The sequence below is a fragment of the Theropithecus gelada genome, chromosome 3 (assembly GCF_003255815.1).
Source record: "Theropithecus gelada isolate Dixy chromosome 3, Tgel_1.0, whole genome shotgun sequence".
In the NCBI taxonomy this organism is placed as follows: Eukaryota; Metazoa; Chordata; class Mammalia; order Primates; family Cercopithecidae; genus Theropithecus; species Theropithecus gelada.
In genome coordinates, this window is record NC_037670.1 from 23,315,734 (window position 1) to 23,337,947 (window position 22,214).

The 22,214-nt window shown below is 39.8% G+C and overlaps 1 protein-coding gene across 3 annotated transcripts in view; it reads right to left on the reverse strand.

Annotated features, from left to right (window-relative positions):
* B3GALT5 (beta-1,3-galactosyltransferase 5) overlaps positions 1–22,214 on the reverse strand; it is a 95,683-nt gene that overhangs the window by 20,941 nt on the left and 52,528 nt on the right. The gene's annotated exons all lie outside the window — the stretch shown is intronic.

Below are 22,214 nucleotides of genomic sequence, written 5' to 3' on the forward strand. Positions count from 1 at the left end.
CTGTGGTTTATGGTGGATCATGTCCATGGATGGAAATTTCAGAAACTTGTCAGTTCCACAACATAAAATGTCCTATCCTAGTTGTGGGAACAAGAGAACGCAAAAGATATAGTCCCGGCCCTAGCAAAGATTGTAATCTTGGAGTATCAAAGGGAATAAAAAAGCTATGCAGAGAAGGAGGACAAGGAAACAGCACATGCACAGAACTGACAGTCGGAGGTGAATAAACACAGATCCCAGCATTGAGCCCGTTGGTCTCAGGAGATAGGTATGTGAGGATTAAGAGCATGGAAGCGGCCGGGTGCGGTGGCTCACACCTGTAATTCCAACACTTTGGGAGGCCGAGATGGGTGGATCACTTGAGGTCAGGAGTTCAAGACCAGCCTGACCAACATGGTGAAACCCTGCCTCTACTAAAAAAATACAAAATTAGCTGGGCGTGGTGGCGCATGCTTGTAATCCCAGCTACTTGGGAGGCTGAGGCAGGAGGATTGCTTGAATCCAGGAGGCAGAAGTTGCAGTGAGTGGAGATCGTACCATTGCACTCCAGCCTAGACAACAAAAGCAAAACTCCATCTCAAAAAAAAAAAACAAAAAAAGAGCATGGAAGATGATCTCTATTCAGAAAGTAGTACAGACACAATAACAAACCAGGGATGTCCACACAGGAAACTCAAATGCATCCGTGATTTGTTAATATGGCAGAAGAGATTCTCAGAAGCAGCCATCCCTCCACAAGATCATCTCTTGACTCACACATCTTCACTCTCCGTGGCACATCTTGCCCTCAACCTGCTATTTCCTCTAGTTGTGGGAAAAAATCCATGGATTTCACCACACACAGCTACCTCCCAACCCTAACAAAAGATGACCCCCAAAATCTACAAACAAGCAAAAATCCAAATCCAAATATCAACACAGGTCCCGCAGGCAGGCCCACTCTTGAGAGACTGCCATTGTTAATTGCAATCATTGCCATTTATCTTACACTATCATGTCTTTTGGACTGTGGGCTTTGGGGAGCCTTCAGTTTCGTTGCAGATGGCATGGTAGAACATTCTGATTTCACAGTGGGACATTCTTATAAAAAGTGGGTGATTTCTACCTTGAGGTGATGAATGCTTTCTTATGCCTGCCGTTTTCCTCTCAAGGGTGATTACAGAGCTTCCTCTGGCCTGCCATAACGCATCGTCTCTGGGAAAATGGGAAGATTTTACTGCCCCTACATGAACAGGGAATGTGCTTCGAGTTGTTTTTCTGATAGATACAGAGCAAACGTCATGACTTCTGTTTTTCAGGTTCAAGATCACCTGGCCTGGCCTGAAGCAGATTTCCAAGTCTAGACTTTGGGCAACACTTTGAGACCAAGATGCTCGGCCAGGATCAGAGAACCAGGCACTGACGGGGGAGGGTTAAGGCCCCCTGCAGCCCCTGCAGGGATGCAAACGCTGGCCTGCACAGCTGCCAAAAGACTCCACTTGAACCTCCAAGACTGTACAACCTAGAGCGTCATTTACAGATGTGAGCAGCCCCCGGTAAAACAGTAGACATATGAAGAGAGTTAGCAACCAGAAGGAAGAATTGGGCAGAGCCAACCAGCACAACAACAATGGCCACAAAAGTGGACTGAATGCAAGAAACGAGAGGTGTGGCAGACAGTGATGTTCCCCACCCACCTCACCAGCTCCCAACGTTTTCCCACCTCTGAAGTCGGATCGGAACATGGGAGCAGTTCTCACAAGTGGACTGCAAGAGGCCATTTCCCTCCCACACCACAGTGGAAAAACACACACCCCATTCCTTTCCCACCATCCTCCGTTTCTGACCTTCCTCTACTTCTTAGGGAAGGAATTGAGTGTAATTTTTTTCAAATTCTGCATCATGACCCATTACTGCATCACCAAGTCAATTTAATAAGATCAGACATTGAAAAGAAAACAGAATTGGGTAGAATAAAATATTAGAAGGCCTGGGGAATGGTCAAGGCAACTACTGTTTGGTGGGTCATATGTGTGTACTGAGTCATCAGGTAAAAGGAATTTACTGTGGTTCCAAAGAGCTTAAAAGTCACTGACTCAGAAGGAGAGCTGTGTAGTCAGTCATGCACAAATATTACAGAGGCCGACACCCAGTGCTTAGAGCTCCATCACATATCCCATCCTTGCCATTTGACTTTAATCAGCTTTCTTAAACTGCTAAGCCTCCATTTCTTCAAACAGAAAACAAGTTACACAATAATGAAGCCAAGGACTGTCTGGAGGGCAAAATATACCAAATATATGTGAAAGCAATTTGCACAATAGAAAGAACCTTGCCAATGTTAATAGCTGTTACCTTAAATCCATGCCTTTGCACAATCTGAACACTGGTTCTAGAATTAAAAGCTTCATTCTCTGGGAAGGAATTTCAAGCACTGTTAGAAGGAGAAACCTGAGCCACTGAAAAGCTCTGGCTTCATCCATGGGTATGCAAGGGCTTCTGGTAAGTTTACAAAGAGTTTAGGAGATGTCTTTGTAGTCAATGCACTTAAGAAAGCAAATTATAACATCGCCCCTTAGAAACCAATTTCACAGTGGCCATTCATGTATAAGTATTGTGCCGGTAACAAATACTCTCACCCAGATGGTAGTTCAGAACTTGTCAAAAAGTGCCTCCATAGCAATATTCTGTTAACCATCTTGTACATCCAGGTGTCACATAAGCAAAGAACCAAGGAAAATGAATGTCATTACAAAAAATAACCTGTCTACATCCTCTTCCCCTTCTAGAGGAACCACAGCCACTATTTCCTTGCTCCTAGATCTAAATCGCTTAGCCTTCTATTAGAAGAGTGCAATCATCATTTTCCAGTGGAAATGTTCAGGTCAGGAAAAACTTAGCATGAGAATGATGAGATATTGCAACTGCCTGACTACAGCCCCAGGACTCACAGGAACCCCAGGACCTACCTAGCTCAGTGGGAAAGAAGTAGGAAGAGATATACAAAGGTTTGTTGAATCAATCATCTGAAATGTATAAGCTGGATAGACTGCATAACCATAAAACAAAGGCCACTTTCTCCCTGCATCCCCGGGCTCCATCCCTCTTGGCTCATTCCTTCCTCTCAAGGAGCACCCACTTTCACACCCCCATCCCTACCACCAGAATGGTCGAAGGGGACTTTCAAGCCACTCTAGTAGGAAATGTCCACATTCCAACATCCAGGCTTCCAGCCTGGTGAGACGGTGACTGCCTTCTTCACCAGGTCCAATGGATGAAGTTCCAATGCATATTAATAATGAGGGATGCAAATGGTATTGATTTTTCTGTTAAAATGAGGGCCATTTCCTTTGTAAATTTCTACTCTATTAACACAAAACAAAATTTCACCCCCAAAAAACATTCAACAGACCTTACCTCAATTACCCGGCATCTCCTAGTCAGCCTCTTATTTTCTTTCCCTTCCAAATCAAGCTTCTGCCACAAAGAGCCTGTACTCACCACTCGTACCGCCTCGTCCACCAAGTAATTAATCCTCAACCCACTGTACTCTGGCCTCCACTCCCACTGCTTATCTGAACATACCAAAGGTCACCAATAGCCTACTTGGGGCCAGAAAATAGTTAGCATAGGAATATTCATATTCCTTTCCCCAGTCTCCCAAAAGTGCTTTTACCAGCTTGTTCCTTTTGCAGATTACTGTGAAGGGTAAGGGAAGACTTGGGAAATGCTGGAAAAGACACACAGTTACTAGTAGAATAGAACAGGATGGACATGGAAAATAAGAGGTACCTGACAGCCCAGCTCCATGCCAGCCACCAGGCTGTCAGGTAGAACTTCTCAAAACCACAAGTCCAGTAGTTTCACTCCAACACTTGAAACTTCACAGTGACAATCCATCACCTCCCAGTAGACACCACTCTCCCGTATAAGATGGCTTAAAGTCCTGCGAACACACCCTTTCATGTCAGATCTCCACGCCGTGCTTTCTGTCCAGACTGCCCTGGAGCTCCTCTTAATGCTTTGATATGCAGCCCAAATGTAGCCCCTCAGTGACATTTCCCTGACATCTCCCCTAAAAAGCAGGCTTCACCAGCATCCCCTTTCTCAGTACCAACCCTATTCCTCATAAATGCCTTCATATAGCTCCGTCGTATTCTAGTTATTAAGTTATGTCTCTCTACTTCTTTACTGAAAGTGACTTGGATACAGGAAAATATTTAAGCCTATCTGTTTAAATCTCAATACCTCATGCATGTCACATCATGGATGCTCAATAAACATTTACTTCCTAAATAAATATCAGCTTCCTAAAGTGAGTTAATAAATCTTCACTGTTATGGGTTGATTTACGTTCCCCTAAAATTCATGTGCTGAAGTCCTAACCCCAATTACCTCAGAATGTGACCTTATTTGGAAACAGGATCTTCGCAGAGATAATTCATTAAGAGAGGGTCATACTGAAGTAGGGTGGGCCGCTAATACAATATCCCTGCTGTCCTTACAATTAGGGGAAATTTGGACACAGACAGTCATACACAGAGAACACCAAGTAAAGATGAAGGTGGAGATGAGGGAGATGCTTCCACAAGCCACAGAACATCAAATATTGCCATTAACCAGCAGAAACCAGGAGAGACGCACCTAACAGATTCTCCTTCGGCGCCCTCAGAAGAACTCACCCTGCTGAGACCTTCATTTCCGACTTCAGCCTCCAGAACTGTGAGACCGTAAATTTTTGTTATTTAAGGCTTTCAGTTTGTGCTACTTTGCTATGCCAGCCCCGGCAAACTAATACATTTACTAAATGAAAACAATTTCTCAACACAGCTAATACCTGAATATTTGCAATGTGCCTTCTATGTACTTTGCTAAGCAGCAAATGCAGTAATAGCAACATTAGATGGCATTATGTCCGTGTGTGCTTCCTCTCTTCTCTAGGAATATTTTGAAAGGAAAATGGTTTTTTGCATATAATTTTCCCCCAATCGATTTTTATTTCTGTCTGGCAAACACTCTTAAAGCAGAGACACTTATCAGAGGAGAGAAATGATGGGATGAAAGGCCTGAAGGCTGCCGAGGAAACATCGCCACTGAGCTGAGCCCTGCCCCACCCTCTAGTATTCCTGCCTCACCTTACCTCCCCATGGCCTTCTCTCTTCTGGTCACCACTCTCGGCAATCCCGGCTCGAAGTGAATGCACGGAAACTACCTTCGCTGAAACCAAATGAGTTTAGCCCCACTCAATTTAACATGAAAGAAAACACTGACATGCAAACACCATCCTGGAGTCAAGTGCAAGCCATCCCCTTGTGTATTTCACTGTTTCTCACTTGAAAGCATAAACGCAGCACAGATGCTATATGGGTTGATGGAGGAAGCCAGCAATATGTGAAAGAGAGACTGCACTCACCCAAGTCACTGATTCCCAAGCAGTTCCGAGTGAGTCGCTGTAATGGGCGTGGTGGAACAGTGTGGCCAGCAGTGTCAAAGGAGGTATTGAGAGACCTAAGACTCCGACGCTCAGAAAACCCCCTCCAACATTTGGGTTTCCTGCAGAATCTGCTTCCAGCTTCACTCACATTCACTTCACTCCAAATCTGGCTGCCAATACATAGTGTTTACTAAAGATAACTCTGGCAGGAAAATCACAGAGTTTAATGTGAAGTGATTCACAGCTAAAATATGACACTTTTTTAAAGCTCATTAAGACTGTTAATTAAGATTGCTAACATTGATGGGTTTGTCAGAGAGGTCTCCTGTTCCATTTAAAACACGTCAGTTTTTTCACAGGTATCTAGCTTTGAGTGTTGGTTATTACAGAATACGCTGGGACCGTTTTCCCACAAAAACCAAAACTAGTCATTTGCTCTATAATTTTTATTGAGAATATATATTCTATTTAAATGTTCAAAATCAGTTGGAAAAAATTCAAGCTGATACTAAAATAAGTGACTTATAAGTACCACTTTCAAATACTAAACATTTTCATTTTAAACCAGCATTACTGGTATTATATGTGCTTCTGTACATCAGTGTAACTGTACACAGACTTAAGAGAAAAATGATAGCCCACTTATACTAGTCACAAAACAATAAAACCAGGAATTAACAGTAAGTTTTATAAAGATCATTTTAAAATTCCAACCACTTAAAAATAAAGAAAATTAACTATGAGGTCAAAGGAGAAATGACACGTGCAATAACAGATTATTTAGAAAACAAAACTAATGAGAACACTAGACATGATTCCTTTAATGCATTCAAAGTTGCTTTCAGAGGCAGCTTTAGACTTAAGCATGTTCATTATGAAAGAAAGAAAAAGACTAAGCTCTCAAAGAATTTAGAAAACAAATTCTAAAAAGTTACAGAAAGTTATAAAAAGTTTTAAGAAACTAGCAGGAATAATAAAATTAAAAAGCAGGATTGAATTAATTCAAATATTAAAACATAATATTACTGATAAATACGCACTCACACTCTAAAATGGATTAAGCTCCAGTGTATCTAATCAGTATAGAAAAGAAAAAAGAACAAGAAAAATGAGAAATAGACAATGTGAAATGGCACGTATAGAATATAATCAAGATGTTAAGGCTGGGTGCGGTGGCTCACACCTGTAATTCCAGCACTTTGGAAGGCCGAGGCAGCCGGATCACTTGAGGTCAGCAGTTCGAGACCAGTCTGACCAACATGGTAAAACTTCATCTCTACTAAAAATACGAAAATTAGCCGGGTGGGGTGGCGGGGGCCTGTAGACCCAGCTACTTGGGAGGCTGAAGCAGGAGAATCGCTTGAACCCAGGAGGCGGAGGTTGCAGTGAGCCAAGATCACATACCACTGTACTCCAACCTGAGCAGCAGAGTAAGTCTCCGTCTCAAAAAAAAAAAAAAGAAAAAGAAAAAAGGATGTTAAGAGTTCTACATGTGGAATCCAAGGGAACTGGGTGGAATCTCAAGTCAACCACTTTTTAGTTACAAGACTTTGGCCATAGTTAACCTCTTAAGACTTGATTTTCTCTAAAAATAAGAATGAAAAAATAAAATGAAAGAATACTACTAACTACTTCCTGAAGATTTTGTGAAAATCAGACAAGTACTTCATAGAATCCAGGGACTAGTAAGCACTCAGGTCATAATTTAGACCATTCTAAAGACTTACATCTGCTCAAGATGTAATCCCTTGACATGGTCCCATTAGGTCCCCTGTAGAGGGTGACATTTGTGATTTCATCTTCAAAGCAATGTATTTCACAGAAACTGGTGAAAGGTGAAATTCTTCCATCTCTGACATGGTTGTGTATGAGCCAGTGGCAGCTGATGTGGAGTGATGTGACAAGGGTGGAAACGTCCCCCAGGAAATACATCCTTAGGCACCATTTTGTGCTACAAGAATCCTCCCACTAAAATGTTGAGAGAGCATCCCTAAGTGGGTGCTAAAACATGTGCACATGGATGTAGAGAGTGAAACGAGAGACAACAAAGACTCGGACGGGTGAGGGGGTGGATGAGAAATTAACGGGTAAGATACGTGTTATTCGGGCGATGGATACCCACTCTAAGAGCCCTGACCAGACCACTACACAATCTATGCATATAACCAAATTGCATGTGTAACCCATAAGTTTATATGAACTTTAAAAAGAGATTACATGTTTATGTTCATTTCTCCATCTTTTCACCCATTTGGTTCATCATTTCCCCTAATTTACTTAATGTATTTTATAATAACAATTTTAAAGTCTTTGTCTGCTTAACGTATTTATAATAAGGATTTTAAAGTCTTCATCTATCATGTCTAGTGTTCTCATTAGTTTTGTTTTATAAATAATCTGTTATTGCACATGTAATTTCTCCTTTGACCTCATAGTTAATTTTCTTATTTCTAAGTGGTTAGAATTATAAATTATCTTTATTAAACTTAGTGTTAATTCCTGGTTTTATTGTTTTGTAACTAGTATAAATGGCCTATCACTTCCTCTTAAATCTGTGTACAATTACACTGATGTGCAGAAGCACATATAGTTATAATACCAGTAATGTTGGTTTAAAATGAAAATGTTTAGTATTTCAAAGTGGTGCTTGTAAGTCACTTATTTTACAGTCCATTTAAAGTCCAAGAGACCACCTGCAAGTCGCTAAGAAGATGTATCATCTTCTAGCATTTAGACATCCTAGCACCTCTGTACCCTATGCTTTCTTACATCTTAAATAAACAAACATACATAAGTAATAAATGAATAAATAAAAGGTAGAGAGTTGGTAGGAATCTCCTGTGTAAAGAGGAACATTAAAATGGCAAGACTGGGATATTGTCCAGGAACAGAACAATGAAGAGCAAAGAACAGAATTTAGAAAACAAAAGGTTGAGGGGAAATGGAGGTGAAAAGGGATCGACTGAACACACGGGCAAAACCAGCTTAATGCCCCAACAGTGGCTAACCTTGTTAACACTTCCTCTTTGCCAGTCACTGTTCTAAGTACTTTTCATGTGATTTCCCAACGAATCCTCACCACCAGCTGCAAAGTAGGTGCTAATGTCCTCTTTCACTAAGGAGAAATCCCACAGGTGACTTTACCAGCCTGGGACCAAGAGTGAGTTCATGGGCAAAGACAGCATCTGAAGCCAGGTGATGCACCCCAAAGTCTGCACCATAAACCCTCCTGCTTGTTCCCCTTTATGGCATCACAGGGAAGTGTCCCAGAGACCAAAGGAGCCTCAAGAACGAAGGGCAGTCACCAGTGTCAATTCTACAGGAAATCTGGGAGCCAGAAGCCTTGAACTTCCAAAATGCAACTTCAGCCAAGCTACTGTGGCTAAAAGCAGAAAGCAGATGACACTCCTTTAGGAAGGAAAAGGAAGGTGATCATGGCAGTTGACTTCAATAAAATCCCCCCCTCCACAGTACCAACAGCTGAAAAGAAGAAAGTCCATGATATGGAACGTGGGAAGAGATGGGGGGGAATGAACTCTTAGGTCCAGCCTGAGAACAGGACAAGCTAGGAATGTAAGAAATGATGACTGCTGGAGAATCATGATGGGCCTAGGAAAGCAGAAGAGAAATGAATGCAGCCAGTATCTTCTCAGAAGTCAAGTTCATCACAGTGAGAGCATCATATCTGTTAAGAATTAGGAGTCTGTCAACAACAAAAAACAAAAATGCCAGTTTAAAAAGGGGCAAAGGACTTGAATAGACATCTCTACAAAGAAGATATACAGATGTCCAATAAGCACATGAAAAGATGCTCAACATCACCAACCACCGGGAAATGCAAATCTTAGTCACAATGAGACAGCACTTCACACCTACCAGGATAGCAATTAAAAATAATAATAATAACAAATGTTGGCAAGGAAATCTGGAAAATCTGGAACCCCTGTGCACTGCAGGCAGGAATATAAAATGGTGCAGCCAGTGTGGAAAATTATATCACAGTTCTTAAAAAAAAAACTTAAAACAGAATTACTTTATAATCCAGCAATTCCACTCCCATGCATATGCCAAAAGGAAGTGAAAGCAGAGACTCAAATATTTGTACACCCACATTTATAGTGGCATTATTCACAATTGTCAAAAGGTGAAAGCAAGCCAAGTGTTCATTGGTAGATGAATAGACAAACAAAACGTCATATATACACACGGTGAAATACTATTCTGACCTAAAAAGCAAGGAAATTCTGTCACATGCTCCAACATGGATGAACCTTGAAGGCATGCTACATGAAATACATCAGACACAATAGGACAAATACTGTATGGTTTCACTTACATGAGCTACCCAGACTAGCAAAATCCATAGAAGTAGGAAATAGAATGGGGGTTCCCAGGGGCTGGGGGTAGGGAGGAGAAATGACTGATAACGGGTACAAGGTTTCCTCTGGGGTAATGAAATACCCTGGGGCTAGACAGTGGTGAAGGTCGCACAATACTGTGTATGGACAAAATGCCACAAAACTGTCATTAAAATGGTACATTTAAATTATGTCTATTTTACCACAATTTTAAAAGAGTTAGGGGTTCACTGAATTGTAAACTTCACAAATGACATGTATAATATTGATTATACCCAAAAAAAACTATGAATAAAAGAAAGAAAAAATTCAAGGGCTTGAAGGGAAGCCAAGACGAGGGCTAGAGGGAACATGGCGTTCTCTCCGTAGGTGGAGGCAGAGTTTCCCTAACCGTGCTCCTTCAGACATCAGGCGTCCCTATGTGTGTCCCCGCCGGGGTGAGAGGAAGGTAGGACTGCAAACTGGGAAGCCACTGGGTTAAACCAAATGAAAACAGATTTCTTTACTGAGGACTTTTTGGAAATCTTCCAAAATTAATATGCAGAATGAAATCTCAAAAAGGAGACTCACAGGCAAGATTACCCAAATTTATTTGAAACAAATAAGTTGCTGCAAATGCCTGCACGTAGTTGGGAGGGGGTAAAGGCAAAGCAAAGTGAGCAAGCCTAGTGCAGCTCGGTTAGGCGAAAAGAAGTCAAGCTTGTGAGGAACACACCCCATGGACTCATAAGGAAATCAGATAAATAAAAGGACCGACTGGGGTTGCAGCCGGGTCAACCGAGGTGGTCAGCAGGCGGGGTAGAGCCATCAGGCTCTGTGAATCAGAACGACTGATCGCACACGAAAACTGCTTTCTAACTCCATCACTCTTCACTAACCATTTGGCATCATCATGTTTCATTAGCCTGGAAAACCTCCTCCCTCTACCTGATGTATGAATAGTATGCACAAGCCACCTGGCTTTTTGTGCCGTAGGTGGCTACAGACATCAATGAAAGAGCTTCCTTTAGTCATGTGTAAGTGGCATGTATTAAAAGTCACCAAAACAGGAAACTGAAAAGGTGTGCGTGTAATACTGGACATAAGTGTTACACCATAGTCTGCAATGTGGAGTGGAGAGCCAGCCATCAAAGAAGAACGCAGAGAAAAATCCTCATTTTCCATGTAGTTTACTTATCCTTCATGCAAATGATTTTCTGCCTGGGAGGGAGTCAGTTAGTAAACTGAGTCTCAGAGTAGAAGCACAAATGGGATTTTCAAGAGAGTGAGGATGGAGAGAAAAAAAAAAACCAAAAAACTATGGCTTTGAAGGAGGTCATTTTCTTCGCACATTTTTTTTTTAGGTAAACTGATTAGCTAACAACTAGCAAAGAGGTAATTTGCACATTTTTAGCCTTGAAGAAGCCAAGTTCTGAAAATTCCAAATTCAGTTATTTATGGATTCTCCAGCAAACCTTTGAGAGTTCGCTGTTGCAGCATTCACGGCAGGCTGTGTCTGTGGAATGTCCACCACCATCCTTCCACCAGCACCTCCACCTCGGTGAAACCAGCACGCCACCATCTGCCTCATTCAAATTCCTCAATTCCTTCATTTATGTCCAATTATAATAGGCACCTGTTTCTCTTCAAAGCTTCCAGACACCTGGGCATTGTGCCAGACTCCCTACAAAACCGAGTCATTGAACACCCACTCTGAGCAACTGCTGATGAGTTGAACAATATTCACAACTATTACTGCTCAAATGTGTAGTAGGGCCTAGAGGCATTTGTTTCTCTACTTTGCCCACACTGACACGAAAAAAGTAAGTTCAAATTGGCCAAAAATATAAAGCAGCACCCAAACAAAGGGACACAACTTTTAGAATAGTCCTTGAAAGTGGTGGCCAGGGAAAAAACACTGAAAACACCAGAATTTTACATGTATCTTTTATGGGGGAGCGAATGCAGAAAAGGGGTGAGGAACTGAAATTCATGAAAGTTTCACTAATAGTTTCCCTTCCCAGATTGGAGAAAGGTAAACAGAGGTGGTGAAGAGGAGACTTTAGAGAAATGATCCTCTGGAGACAAACGAGAAAAAAACCTTCAGACTTGCCATTCCACTTTTCACAGACAGAAGGAAGGCTGTGACTGACAGAATCACGCTCCTTCCCCAGAGATGACTGTCTCCAGTAACAACCAGGACTTACTGGACAGACAAAGGAGATGTGGCAGATACAGGAAGAGCGTTGGCTTCCTCTGATAAGGGTTCCTGAAGAAAGGAATGGAGGAAAAGCAGAGGAAAAAACATGTGAAGACATATCAGCTGAGAATTTTCCAGAATTGAAACTATGAGACCTCAAATCAAAACTGGACTCGAGGTACTCACCATGATAAATAAAGAGAAACTCCTATCTTCCACATCATAGTGGTCTACAGAACGTCGAAAATGAGAAAGTCCTAAAAGCTAATGTGGAGAAAGGCAAATTATCAACAAAACAGTCACAATTAAGCTGATAGCCATTTTCCATGACCAATAATATATGTAAGCCAGAAGATATCAAAATGCTGGAAGTAACTGCCCATCTAAAATTTTATACCCAGTTAAACTAATACACAAAAGTAAAGCCATAACTAAAATGTTTTCAAACACAGAAATAGTAAGAAAGCTTATCACTAATGTAGCCTCAATAATAGGATCATTCATGAATGTAGTTCAGCAAGAAGTTGCATAAACTCAGGTGTATGTCAAGGGACACAGGACACAAAAATGAGCACTGAAATTGATCAAACATATCATTAAATTTAACTAATTTATGCCCATAAAAATAACTACATTTTCATGTTTTAAAAATCCAAAAATATAGGAAATCACCCAAGAAAAGAGAAAGAGAGAAAGGAAGGGAGGAAAGGAGGAAGGGGGGAGGGATGGGTGGAAAAGACAGAGAGAGAGAGAGAGAGAGAGAAAGAAAGAAAAGAAAAGAAAGGAAAGGAAAAGAAAAGAAAAGGAAATTTACAAGTTCGAACTAAGGAATAGTTACAAAATAAGGGAACAAGGTGGTTAGTTAAATTGTGCTTAAGTCCTTGTCATGATAGAGAAAATAACAGGAATACCAAAAATGTTTATATATATAACCAAAAATGTTAAAATACATGATTCAAGATTAAATATAATCATTGAAAATATATATACAGTCTACAGTCTGCAAATCAGCAAAAGAAGTAAAATGGGAATATAGAAAACTGTATCAATCCAACAGGAGATAAAAAAATGAAGAAAAGAGAACTAAACAAAAAAGGTATTAAAGATAAAATACATATGAGATAAAAGAATTAAAGCCAAAGGCCTCAGAAATTATGTATATTATAAATGGATTAAGTTCACTTGTTTAGAAACACAATAATCAGGTTGGAAAAAATCTAGCTATATGTGAGTTCAAATGACACACCCAAAGTAAAGGTACAACGATAGGCCGGAAAGATACTTGCAATTAGTTAGGGGAAGAAAAAGAAACCAACCCTAGTAGAGCTATGTAAGGCAAAAAGAATTCAAGCCAAAAGTATCAACACTACATAGCAATTTACCACATATTATTATAATATAGATAGCACAATATGGATCTTTAGAAACTTGTAAGCTTCAACAACATGGCCTCAAAACATATAACAAAAAACTGACAGTATTCTAAGAATAAATTGTATTTTTATGGATTTCTTTGAGAAATGTGTAACCAAAAGAACAAAAATTAGTAATACTGATTTGACAATGAAAATTAATAAACTTCATTTATTAAACACATACAGAAACAGAAAGTAAACATTCTTTTCAATTGCACACATACCACTTAGGGGAATTAAAAATCAACAATAAAAACATACTGGAGAAAAATATATGTTTTGAAACTTTCAAAGGTAAGCCTCAAAAAAACTTATGGCTTAAAGAAGAAATCATAATAGATATTTTAAACCAAATAACAATGAAAGACCAATATATGTCCTGTGGACAGCAACTAAAAAGTATTTAGGAATAAAGTTATAGGTCAAAAAAAAAAAATATGTAGAATACATTAAGCACATACTTCAAGAAGCTGGAAAAAAATAACAATAAACATTTGAAAGGTAAGAAAAAGAAAAAGACGAGGATATAACTATCAAGTCATTGATACACAGAATAAAACAACCAAAGAAATTATCTACATACTCAAAAACTGTTTCTTTCAGAAAAACTAATAAAGTAACTAAAACTTTACCAGGATTTAACAAGAAAAAAAGGGACAGAAATAAATCATATTTAAAGTCAAAAAGGTCTGCAACAGAGAAATTTTTAAAATTTTAAATCATAAGAAAATACTATGAAAAATTTTATGCCAATAAATTTCAAAACTTTGAAATAATTTTTCAGCAAATAATGAATTAACACAGTTCACTGAAAAGGCAATAGAACCTGAATAAGCAAAAGGAAACAGAACCTAAATAAACAATGAATGTGTCATCAAAAGCCCACTGCCTCCACTCTAAAATGCAACAACCCGGAAAGATTTAGAGGTGAGCTTTACCAAATTTTAAAGAAACAACCACAAAAAAAAATCCCTTTTTGTACAAGCCATTTCCAAGAGACACAGAAAAAATACACAACTTCAGATAAGGAGAGTAAACGAAAAGAAAATTATGAACAGTATCTCTTTTGAATACAAATGGAAAGTTCCTAAATAAAGCACAAGAAATGTATTAATAAACTACACCAGTAAATTAAAGAAAAAGTACATGATTATTTCAAAAGCTACATCAAAAAAGAATCAATAAAATTCAGCACCAATTCATAATAAAAAAAGAGACCTTTCTTAATCTGGCAAAGGGCATCCATCAAATACCTAAATAAACACACTTGATAGTGAAACTTACAAGCATTCCCATTAAGGTGAAGGTCAAGACAAGGATGTCCATTATCACTTTTTTTTCTTAGAGAAGGGGTCTCACTATGTTGCCCAGGCTAGTCTTGAACTCCTGGCCTCAAGCAATCCTCCTGCTTTGGTCTCCCAAAATGTTGGGACTACAGGCATGAGCCATTGTACCTAACCTGTCACTGCTTTCTTAAACTTTGCCCTTGAGGTCCCAGCAATTGGAATAAGACCAGAAAAGATGTATATAAGAAATGAAAGAGAAGAAACTAAGCTATTCCTGTTTATAGACAATCTGATTATTATGTCAGACCACATAGGCTAGGTTATGCTACCACAAACAACCCCAAAATCTCGGGGTCTTAACACTGCAAGTTTTTTTTCACATAAGCAAAATCCATTGCTGATTCAGGCTACTCTTGAAGGCAAGAATATAAAGGTTGGTTTATTATTATATGCTATTTTGATCTAATGGCATGCTCATATCAATATGTGCTTACACAAGCAGAGCAAAGAGAGCTGGGAAATCATGCACCTGCAATCCAATGTCTCAGCACACATCCCTTTAGCTCCCTTTTCATTGGCCAGGAAAAGTCACATGTTGTGCCTAACTCCAAGAGGTGGAAGAACCAACATCCTCCCATGTGCTAGAAAGACACAAATAACCAAAATATCTAATACAATTATCTACAGAAAACATTCAAGAGAATCTACATGTAAACTATCAGAACCAATAGAGAACATATCACATTTATCAAATTTCCGTGGTATTACTACTAAAAATGCATAACTTCAATCTGCATATAAGAAAATACCAGGCAACTCCAAATTGAGGAGTACTCTACAAATAACCACTCTGAACTCTTCTGAAATGTCAAGTTTACAAAAGAGAAGACTGAGGAACTATTACAGATTGAACATGAATAAAGCGACATGAAAACCCAATGCAATACGGGATTCTGGCTGGGATCCTGGACCGGAAAAAGGACATTACAGGAAAACTGGAAAAATTCAAACAAGGTCTGAAGATTAAGAATATTATGGCCGGGCACGGTGGCTCACGCCTGTAATCCCAGTACTCTGGAGGGCTGAAGGAGGAGGATCACTTGAAGTCAGGAGTTCAAGACCGGCCCGGCCAACATAGTGAAATCCCATCTCCACCAAAAAATACAAAAATTAGCTGGGCATGGTGGCACACGCCTGTAATCCCAGCTACTTGGAAGGCTGAGGCACGAGAACTGCTTGAACCTGGCAGGTGGAGGTTGCAGAGAGCTGAAATCACACCACTGCACTCCAGCCTGGGCGACAGAGCAAGACTCTGTCAGAAAGAGAGAGAGAGAGAGAGAGACAGAAAGGAAGGAAGGAAGGAAGGAAGGAAGGAAGGAAGGAAGGAAGGAAGGAAGGAAGGAAGGAAGGAAGGAGAAAGAAAGAAAGAAAGAAAGAAAGGAAGGAAGGAAGGAAGGAAGGAAGGAAGGAAGGAAGGAAGGAAGNAAAGAAAGAAAGGAAGGAAGGAAGGAAGGAAGGAAGGAAGGAAGGAAGGAAGGAAGGAAGGAAGGAAGGAAGGAAGGAAGGAAGGAAAGAAAAAAAAAAGAAAAAGAATGGCTGAAAAGAACAAAGTGGTAACTTACCTTCCCAGAGCAAGACATAAAGTCAGAGCAATTAAAACATGTGGTGTTTTGGCAGAAACAAACAAAATACATCATGACAAAACAGAACAGAGATCTCAAAAATAAACCTACAAATTTTGGGACCGCACTTGACAACTGAACCTAAGATTCGTACGTAGACTAAAAGGCCAAAAATAGCTAAATACATTAAAAAGTAAAACAAGATGGGAAAACTTGACCTAACTTGATCTAGTATATATAAAAACTTATTACATCAATAAGATACTTGTGATGTATAGACCAATGCTATGGACTGAACTGTGTCCACCCGAAGTTCCTGTCTGTTCAAGCTCTAACCCCAATGTGACTGTATTTGGAGACAAAGCTTTTAGGAATTAATTAAGGTTAAATGAGGTCATAGGGTGGAATCCTAATTCAATAGGGTCAGTGGCCTCATAAGAAAAAGAAAGGAATCTCATTCCGCATGTAAGGACACAGACAGAATTTTTTTTTTTTTTTTTTTTTTTTTTTTTTTTGAGACGGAGTCTCACTCTGCCGCCCAGGCGGGAGTGCAGTGGCCAGATCTCGGCTCACTGCAAGCTCCGCCTCCCGGGTTTACGCCATTCTCCTGCCTCAGCCTCCCCAGTAGCTGGGACTACAGGCGCCCGCCACCTCGCCCGGCTAGTTTTTTGTATTTTTTAGTAGAGACGGGGTTTCACCGTGTCAGCCAGGATGGTCTCGATCTCCTGACCTCGTGATCTGCCCGCACAGACAGAATTTTTAGGATGTACCTGCATTCCTGAAGAGGGTCTTCATCAGAACCTGGTCAGGTTGGCACTTTGATCTCAGAATTCCAGCCTCCAGAACTGTGAGAAAATAATTTTACGCTGTTTAGCCATCCAGTCTATGGTATCTCATTATGGCAGCCCAAGCAGATCATAAAATAGAATAAATAGCCTCAAAATAGATCTACAAAAGTATGACAGAAATGGTATTACAAATCACCAGAAAAAGGAGTATTGAGTTAACAACCTAGGACTACTGACTATTCATTTGAAAAAATCAAATTTGAATCCCTAACTCACAACATATCAAAAATAAATCCAAGGAGGATTAAAAACCTAAGTGTGAAAAGCAAAACTTGAAGACTTTTAGGAAAAAATACAGTATATGAGACAATCTTATAAAGGCTTAGAGTGGGGAAGAATTTCATAAGATGAAAAACTTCCTCTTAAGAGAAAGCACAAACCATAAAAAAAAAAAACTTGGTAAATTTCACCAAATTAAAAATGAAAACCTATTGTTCAATAAAATGTAAAAATACAAGCCACAGACTAGGAGTAGATATTTGCAATGTATATTACTAAAATGAAGGATCTAGAATTTCTAAATGAACTTCTATAGATCTATAAGAAAAAGTCATTCCAGATGAAAAATGATCAAAAGACATGAACAGGCCATTCACAGAAGAGGAACTCCAAATGGCTGAGATACATAATATACGAAAGGATGATTAGTTTTACTAGAATCAGGAAAATGCGCCTTAAAACACTGAGATTCTATTTCATACTCATGACAACAACAAAAATTTTAAAATCCAATAATTCCAAGGGTTGGGGAAGGTGTGGAGAAACAGGAACTGAGTTAGAGTTACAGTATGTAGGAGCATAAATTGGTACAAATCCCTTGGAAAACATTCTTCAGTATCCAGGAAAGATGCTTTATCACCTGATGTGTCTTTTCTAGGTATGTGCTCTAAAGTACACTCTAACATGTATGAAAAGGAGATACATACAAGAATGTTTATTATAGCATTTTTATATGAAAAATGAAAATCATCTAAACATACATTAACAAAACAATAGCTGAGCCAATTGTATACAATCCTACAACATAATTTTTTTTAAGAGACAAGGTCTTGCTCTGTTGCCCATGCTGGAGTGCAGTGGAGTGATCATGGCTCACTGCATCCCCAAACTCCTGGGCCCAAACAATCCTCCCATCTCAGCCTCCCAAGTAGCTAGGACTACAGGTGCACGCCACCACGTTTGGCTAATTTTTTATTTTTCATTTTTTTTATAGAGATGAGGATTCGCTATGTTGCCCAGGCTGGTATCAAACTCTTGGGCTCAAGAAATTCTCCCACCTCAGCCTAACATTGTATATAGCAATGAAAATGAATGAACTATACCTGCAGAGGTGCCCAATCTTCTGGTTTCTCTGGGCCACATTAGAAGAAGAATTGTCTTGGGCCACACATAAACTACACTAACACTAACGATAGCTGATGAGCTTTAAAAGAAATCTCACAATGTTTTTTAAAACTTTATGAATTTGTGTTGGGCCACATTCAAAGCCGTCTGGGCTGCAGGTTGGACAAGCTTGAACTACAGCTATGATTTGGTTTAGCTCTCTGTCCCCACCCAAATCTCATCTCCAATTGTAATCCTCAAGTGTCGAGGGAGGGAAGTGATTGGATTAAAGGGAAGTTCCCCCATGCTGTTCTCCTGACAGTGAGTGAATTCTCACAAGATCTGATGGTTTTATAAATGGTAGTTTTTCCCACACTCTCACATGCTCTCTCACTTGCTCTCTCAGGCCACGTAAGATGTGCCTGCCTCCCCTTCCGCCATGATTGTAAGTTTCCTGAGGCCTCCCCAGCCATGTAGAACTGTGAATCAATTAAACCTCTTTCCTTTATAAATTACCCAGTCTCTGGAAGTTCTTTATAGCAGTGTGAAAATGAACTAATACAAGTTATGTCTCAACATGGATAAATGTTGAAAACAATGAATCAAAAAGAGCTGCAGTAGGACCGTATGAAACCATTTTAGAGAGCTTGAAATATTGAACTCAATACCATAATTAATCACAGATTTATACATAGAAGTGATATGGAAACACACATGGAAAAGACAGTAATAATTCAAGATAGTGCGAAGGAATGAAAGGAGATGGAGAGAACTAGGGAAGGGACAGAGGGAGCTTCAATGATGCTTTCATATTGTCTTCTAAATCTAAGCAAGTATGGCCAAGTGTTAGGACTCAATAGAGCTGGGATGTGGACTCACACATGCTTTTTCTATTATTATTTCACTTCTGTATGTTTGAAATACTTCAAAATTTGAAAAATAAAAAATGTAATGCCTCCAAGTTACACCCTGAATTTGGGGGCAATCCAAAACCTGAGTGTATCCTGAGAGCAACTTTTAATAAAAGTATAAATTTTAATAAATTTAATCTAAATGAATAGAGACTAAATCCACCAATCATGATTATCCATCATTCCCACTGCTTCTATGACTTCATATCCTCAGGCCACAGAAAAGCTGATAAACCACATCTCCAGGACACCAAAGGAAGCTCTGGGAAGGAAACAATGTTCGCATAGGAGAGAAGCAATCTAGGACAATCAAAAAATGTTATCTAAAGGTTCAGCTCAACCTGCCCTTGTTAAATATGCTTGACAAATAAAGAGATGTCAGAGCAAATAGGCATAAATACTACAGAAAGGAAGGAGGAAATGAAACAAAAGCAAATGTGCAAAAGACAAGTGAAGAAGCCAGAATCTGGAAGAAAGTACACTCCCAGCAGTGGATTACAAGTTTTCACAGTAAATGATTTGTTGCTACAAGAAACTAAGAACAGGAAATCAACAAAACAGGGCCACAAGCGATGACAAAGAGATGGAATGAGATTAAAAAGGGAACTTGCAGAGTTTAGGAAGCACAGTGATCACCAAAACACCTCTATGGAAAAATGAATAAATTAGAAACAGTAAGAAAAAAAGACAGAGCATTGCAAATGTGAATAGGAACACTGAGGAATGGTTTCCAATAATTATAAAGAATCAGAGCTCTTTTATTTTCAGAGACAGGGTCTTGTTACATTGTCCAGACTGGTCTCGAACTTTTGGGCTCAAGCAATGCTCCCGCCTGTATCTACAGCTTAAACAAAAAAAGACAGGGACCAAAATTTAAATAACAAACTAAATATTGTTCCCCTGATGTTTGTTAGTCATCTTATTAAAATAATTCTGCTGTTGCTCATAATATTTTTTCCACAACTTTTTGGGAATAACTTTTCAAATCATATTATTTTTAAAAATTCAATAAGAAACAACTAGTTTTGTTTCCTTCTTTCCATACCTCATTCTTGATCCAAAACAATTATTACTCAGCATGGTAAAGTGCGTGGCACACAATAGGAAGTCATAATAACAACAATAGCTATAACTTACATAGCATGTATATATCTGGCACTGTTCTATTGTTCTTTATTACATACAGAACCATGTACTCCTCACAACCACCCCTATGAAATAAGTACTATTATTCTCTTCAATTTTAATTAACGACACTGAGGCATAAGGAAATTAAGTAATCTGCCCAAGGTCATATAACAAGTACCTGTCAAAGCTGGAATTTGGACCCAGGCATCTGGCTGCAGAGCCTGAGCTATTTATCTCTGCAAGAATATTTATTCAAAGGGTGAATGAGTGATTAGCCACTTTATTTACCCAACTTGGTCCCAAACAACTTCTGGCTCTGATGTCTTCTATTGAGGATGTGGGGATGATGTTCAAAATTAGAGATAAAAATTCCGGTTGATTTGTTTTTCAAATGAATCTCACTACACCTGCACAATACTCAGAGCTCCTAATTCTGGTTTTCAACTGAAGGCCATGTTAGTTCTCAAAATCTCTATAAATCTTCTTACGCACCCCTTCACCTGACACAGGGTCAGTTAACTCCCTCCTTCCACAGGCAAAGCAGTGTTGTCAAAACTCAGAAGAGGTCAGCCACAAAGCTTGACGGAACCCTATCCTCAGGCCAAGGCAAAAGAGAAGAAACTGGAATTAACAAGGAATAGGGGAGCCCTCACCAAGTCCAAGGACTTACCTGGGAGCAGGAAGGGGTGGCAGAGGAAGGTAAGGAGTAGAAGGAGAAGGGTCAACAGAAGAAAAATGAACACAGGCTGCAAACCTGGGTTTACCCAGGGCCATGAAGCTTGGGTGGGGCCCAGGAACAAGGATGTTATAGTCAAGGAGGTAGACGTCTGTCAGGTCCAAGGAGGGACTCCATCCTCATCAGCATCCAGGTCACCTGGGGAGAGAGGTTGATAAAGCCCAGGCAGCTTTTCAACCAGGATTCAGGATCAGGCTCTAGGCCTGGCAGAAAACCAAGCAGAAATCTGATCAGACACCCAGTTCAATGGACAAGTATGTATGGGGGAGCATCCCCTCGGACGCCAGTACTGGGCTCAGTTCCATGCCCAGGAAGGAGAAGATGGAGACTCTGAAACTCTTCTGGGAGCCGGCTGAACTGGCCTCAATCTGTAGCTGTCCAGGGACAGAGGAGGGAGGGCTACACCCTGGTATCCTCTGCTGAATGGATGAAGGTTACCATCCATGTGGAGAAGTTTGGCCATGGCGAAGTATGCAGATTTTCATAAAACCGACTATCAAAGGTGGCCCTTGTTCATTCAAGGTACCTACTTAGAAATCCTACAAAAGAAGGGATGCCCCTGTCTGGAAGAACCTTTGCAAAGACCACCTTGTCCTTGTCAGTCCTCTGAGGTAACAGCACAGTGAAACATCTCTTTCCGATTTGCATTTCCGGGAGGTAACGTCCATGGGCCTCACACTGAGCTCCTTCCTGAACACGTCAGATTTTTATTATTATTAAATTTGCCTAACAAAGAAATTATTTAAGACGAACTGACTTTAAAAGAGAAGAAAAAAATGAAAGGAGATAGGAAACAAGACTTAACACATATGCAATCACTCCTTAAAAGATGTACAATTCTCTCTTTGAAACCAAATTTGCATATTACACGCACCTGTTTTAAAGAGGAAACACCACAAAAGGTACATGTAAAGATGGGCAGAATCAGCATGCATTTACCCACAAATGCCCCTCTAAGGACTTCCTACATCTGTAAAATACTCTCAACAGCAGCC